Genomic DNA, 5,903 nt, shown 5'->3' with positions numbered 1-5,903 from the left:
TGTGTAAAATCAGTTTAAAGAAAAAAAAATACCAAAACAATAACAAAGAACTTGTAAGAAATTGGAAAGAGGGCAAAAATCAGAGTAAAAATATATTTTTTAAGCATTAACTGCTTCTTTCAAAAGATCAATAGAAATCGACAATACAATTGTCCAAACTATTCTGCATATATACCTAAATGTATTTTTCCCTTGTTTCATTTATTTTTTTCCTCATCTTAGTTTTTCCCTCTCATTGAACAGTTTCCTTCCATTTCACAATATCTGTTTTACCTTCAGAGTTTCATTACTCTTTCAGGTTCTCACAGTAGCAAGATAATATGAAGTTTGCACATGTGGATTTGATTTATTTCACTTACCAATATATTCTCTAGTTGCATCCATTTATCTACAAAAGCCTAAAAGTTATCTTTTTTGTAGCTGAATAATGCTGCACTGTGTAAAAATATCCCATCTTTTTTTTATCCATTCCTCGGTTTATGGCCATTTGGCTTATTTCCAAGACTTATCTATGACCCATTGTCCTGCTATAAACATGGGTGCACCTCTGCTGCTGTGGTGTGATGCTTTCAGTTGTTTTGGACAAAGATCTAGTGGGAGGAATAGCTCACCTGAATGGGTCCTCCAATCCTAGCTTTTTAAGGAATCTCAATACTGATTTACATAATGATTGCACCAGTCTGCATTCAGAACCAACAATGGAGAAGGGTTCCTTTTCCCCAACAGCCTCTCCAGACTTTGTTGTAGTTTGACTTCTTGATGAAAGTCATTCTTCATGGGACAAGATGGATTATCACTGATGTTTTAATTTGCAGTTCTTGAAGAATCAATGAGGTTGAACATTTTTTCATATGTTTATTTGTCATCTGTATCTCTTTGTTTGTGAAGTGTATGTTCATCACAGATGCCCACTTTTGGATTGGGTTCTTTAATTTGGAGCTGTGATTTTTGAAAATTCTTTATATGTTCTACATATAGGATGTAGGAAATCCATAATTTCTCTCTTCATGTATTTGTTGTTTGTGTATATAAATGCTATTGACTTTTGAGTGTTGACTTTGTATCCTGCTACATTATTGATTTTGGTTATTAAATCTACAAGTCTCTTGATGGAGTTTTTGGGGTCTTCTATGTACTGTATCATATCATCTGCAAATAATGATAATTTCACTTATTCTTTTCCAGTCATTATTCCTTTTATTTCTTTCTGTTGTCTAATTGTTCAGTCTAATGTTTCCTGAACTATATTGAACAGGAGTGGTGACACTGGACATCCTTGTCTTGTTCCTGACTTTAAAGTGAAGGCTTGAGAAAGGCAGGAGCCTTGGGTAAGGCCTGGTTGGGTTTTTCAGCTCAGTGGGTTCAACATGTGAGTGGTGCCTGGAGAACTCTAGAGCCTTCGTCCTCCTCTCCTCAGCTGCATGGTGGGGCCCATGAAGCCTCTGTAAAATTAGAGGGAGAAAAGAGGGCATTGGTTCCTTAGTGAGCCTCAAGGCTTGTGGTGACTATTTCAAAGTGCACAGAAGGACAGGATGAAGGCAGCCATGTGAGCCAGGATACTCACTCATGTGGAAAACCCAAGGTCTGGCAAGATGAGCAGTCATAGGCAGAGTCTAGGGGATGTGGACCTGTTCCAGGTCCCTGGGACCCTGGTCTTTTCCACAAAAGCTGAAGTCTCCCCGTGAAGAACCTACTTCTGCCCTGGTGTCCAAAGAAGAAGTTGCCTGTGTGACTGCTGGATTCAGCCTGTCATCTTCAAATGTAGAGGATGAAGCCCCAAACTGAAAGTGAGCCCATGCCTCAGTGTTCACGGGGTGCAGCTAAGGTAGTACCTAGTGGGAAACACATGGCTTCAAAAGCTCACATTAGAGAAGAGCAAGTGACCCATAAGTGAACAGCTCTGGTTTTAAAAAGATCATTATAAAAGGAAATAAAATAAATCTGGAGTACAGGGATGAAATATTGAAGAGAAGAGCGAAAAACAAAATACAACAATACCAGAGAAAACCAACAAAGGCAAAAGGGAGCTCGTTGAAAATATCAGCACCATCACTAGGGCCCTCGTTAAACCATTAAGGTGAAAATAGAGTGCAGAAAGGACTATATTGGGCAAGGAAGGGAGTTGCCACCACAGCACGTGTGTGCAGGACCAAGACCGTGAGATAGCAGCCCTGCGCCTAAACAGTGTGACAGTGGAGAGGAAATCGGTGCACTTCTTGGGAAACACAACTTACCATACTGATTCAAGAAGAAATAAAAATTGGGCAGCCTGTGGCCACTGGTGAGACTGAATTTATCTGAAATCTGCCAAAAGGGACTCCAGGCCCAGACCCATGCACTGGTGAGTTCTGTCAATCAAACAAATCTTCATCAAAGATTGAAGAAAAATATTTTTGTCTTGATTACTTTTCTCTCATCGCTGGGACAAAATACCTGTTGCCCAGACTTAGGGAAGGAAATGTTTATTTAGCTCACAGTTTCTGGAGGTTTCAGTCCATACTCGGCTGGCTCCAAGGCAGAGTGGCATGTGGCAGAGAGCAGCAGGTTAAGGTGGCAGAAAATGACAAAAGCAACAAGAGTGAAACAGGAGGAGTGGTAGTTAGCGAGCCTCTCCCCCTCCCTTACCTGGTACACAGGCTGCCCACCCCAGGGCCAGGAGAACTCTCACACCCATAGCCCCAGTACTGGACCAGGAATCAATGCACACTGTAGAAGCTGCCCCATGACTGTGTGAGGCTTTGTGGGGGCTACCCAGACACCAGCCCTAACAAATTTTCAAAGGCTTAATAGACCCTCCAAATATTAAATACAGCAATCCATAACAAGGGCACGCATCATGACCTACTGGTGTTTGACTTACAATTCAGCATTACTTTCACATTTGACAAACTAACCACATTAACAGACTAAAGGAGGAAAATATCCTCTGAAATTATGATCACCTCAAAGACTCAGAGAAAGCACTTGACAAAATTCAACATCCATTCCTAATAAAAAAAGAGGCTCAGAAAACTAGGCATTGGAGGAAATTTCCTGTCTTATAAAAAGAATCTTCAAAAGAAAAGAAAATAATTTGGGAGAAAACATCATATTCAAAAAGAAATAACTGGCACTTTCCCTCCTTAACATCAGGAGCAAGCAAAGATATTCTTGCCATACTGATCCAGCTGCCCACAGTGCCAGTGCCAGAGGAAAACCCAGGCCAAGAAAATGAGGGAAAAGACGAGAAGCTGAAAAGTGAAGCGAAGCTTCCTGTGTGTATAGCTGTGACAGTGTATGTAGAAAATCCCAATAAACATCCTGAGAAACAAAAAAATAAAGAGAAGGATTTCAATTTTTGCTCATGAAGTACTATGCTGGCTGTTGGTTTGTTATAGATGGCTTTTATCAGGTTGAGGTAAAGACCATCTAGTCTGAGTTTTCTTCAGTGTGCTTTTTTTTAAATCACAAATGAGTGTTGGACCTTGTCAAAAGCTTTTTCTACATCTACTGATATGATCATGTGATCTTTTTCTTTAACTCTATTGAAATGGTGTATCATATTTTTGGTTTTGTGTATATTAAACTATCCTTGCATTCCCAGAATGAGTCCCACTTGGTCATGCTGTATAATTCTCATGATGATTTGCTTCATTCTGATTGGTAGTATTTTATTGAGAATTTTTGCCTGTATATTCATAAGTCAGATGGCTTATAGTTCTCCTTTCTGCTTGAGTTCTTCTCTGGTTTTGGTATCAGACTAATACTTTCCTCGCTGAATGAGTTTGGAAGAATTGCTTTTGTCTCAATTTCTTTGAAGATTTTGAGAAGTGTTGGTGTTAGGTTTTCCCTAAATTTCTTGTACAATTCACCCATGAATCCAAGAGGACCTCTGCTTTCTTTGTTGGCAGGTTTGTTATTACATTTTCAATTTCATTGGCTGATACTAGGTTAGTTAGAAATTTGTATCTTCTTTATTTATCTTTGGTAGTTTATATGTGTCTAGGATTCTGTCCATTTCTTCTGTATTTTCCATTCTGTGAGAGTAAAGATTCTGAAAATGAGTATTGATAATTGTCTCACTTACTCTTCACTCTTTGTTGGGACAAATACCGGACATCCAGAATTAAGGAAGGAAAGGTTCATTTAGCTTGCAGTTAGTGCAGGTTTCAGCCCACACTCAGCTGACTCCGAGGCAGAGTGACACATGGGAGAGAACAACTGTTCACGGCAGCAGCAGAGAGCAAATGGAAAAGGGAGAAAAGCAGCAGCTGTGGCTTCTAGCAAGACTCTCTCCCTTCCTCAGAGTGAAATGCAAATTACCCAGCCCAGGGCCAGGGGGTAGCACTCACACCTGCAATCCCAGAATTGGATCAAGACACAATCACAAACTCCAGACAGCACCCCATGCCTGAGTGAGGCTCTTGAGGGGACAACTAGCCACAAACCCTAACAATCATCTTCTGACTTTATATACGGCCTGTAATGATTTCACCCTTGGCATTCCTCATTGCATAAATTTGATTGCTTCCTCTTTTTAAATGAGATTATCTAGGGATTTGTCAATTTTATTTATTCTTTCAAAGAACTAGCTTTTCCACTCGTTAATTCTTTGTATTGTTTTCTTCATGTCCATTACATTTGCTTCTGCTCAGATCTTTATTATTTCCTGCCTTCTTTGGACTTAGAACTTGACTTGCCCTTCTTTTTTTTTAGGAGTCTGAGGTGCAGCATAAGAATGTGCATTTGGGCTTTTCTGTTTTCATGATGTGTGAATTAGTCACTCTCAATTTGCCTCTTAAGACAGATTTCATTGCATCACACAGGTTCTGGTAGTTGTATGTAGGTTGTAAATATTGCTTAATTTCTTATTTAATTTAATCCATGACCCGTTGATTGTTCAGGAGGGTATTATTTAGATTCCATGTATTTATGGAGTTTATGCTGTGTCTTTTGTCAACAATTTCCAACTTCATTGCACGACGGTCAGTTAATATGCATGGGATAATTTTGATTCCTTTGCATTTACTTAAACATATGTTGTGTGCTAACACATGTTCTGTTTTGGAGAACATCCGTGTGTATTCTGATGCTGTTGGGTGGAACACTCTGTAAAGGTCTACTAAGTCCACTCCTTCACAAGTTTGGTTGAGCTCTCATTTCTTTGCTCATTTTTTGCCTTGATGATCTATCACTGTGTCAATTTGAGGTTAACATCCCCCAATATGATTATATTATTGCTCATAAGATTTTTATGTTTATGAAATCTTGCCATATATAATTGGGTGCTCCTCCTTTGGGTGTGTATATATTTATAAGTGTCACCTCTTCCTCTTGCAGTTTTTCCCTAACAAGTTTGAAGTGTCCTGCTTTGTGTCTTTCAATCTCACTTGCTTTGAAGTTGTCATTGTCAGCAAGCAGAATAGCTACCTCTGCATTTTTCTGGGTTATAGTCTTGTGGAGGATTGCTTTTCATCCTTTCACATTCACTCTATTAATTTAGTTTTGAGTTAAATGTGTTTCTAGTATACAGCATAATATTGGATTTTGCTTCTTTATCCATTCTTCCAGTCTGCTAAAGGATTGGAGAATTGAGGCTATTTTCATTGATAGTTCTAACTGACATGCATTTGCTTAATTTTGTCATGTTGTTCTCCTGCTGTAGGTTCCCTACTTTTCCTCAGTGCCTAATTTCTTGCTCTGCTTGGTAGCTCTCTTCTGATGTTGAAATTGTGCCATCATTGGCACTTCTAAAATGTCTTTTCTTTTTTTTCAAAGTTTTATTGATAAACAGATAGCAATGAGACAGTTTCAAATCAAATCGGAAGTACAGTTTCAACAAATAACACACTGCATATATTCTTCTTAGTGGTTAATTGCTGTACAAGATGCGGACTTGTAATCCTATTTACAAACACCATTAG

Source organism: Octodon degus, unplaced genomic scaffold (genome assembly GCF_000260255.1).
Source record: "Octodon degus isolate 3935 unplaced genomic scaffold, OctDeg1.0 scaffold00239, whole genome shotgun sequence".
NCBI classification, from domain to species: Eukaryota; Metazoa; Chordata; class Mammalia; order Rodentia; family Octodontidae; genus Octodon; species Octodon degus.
This window is presented reverse-complemented; position numbering follows the sequence as displayed.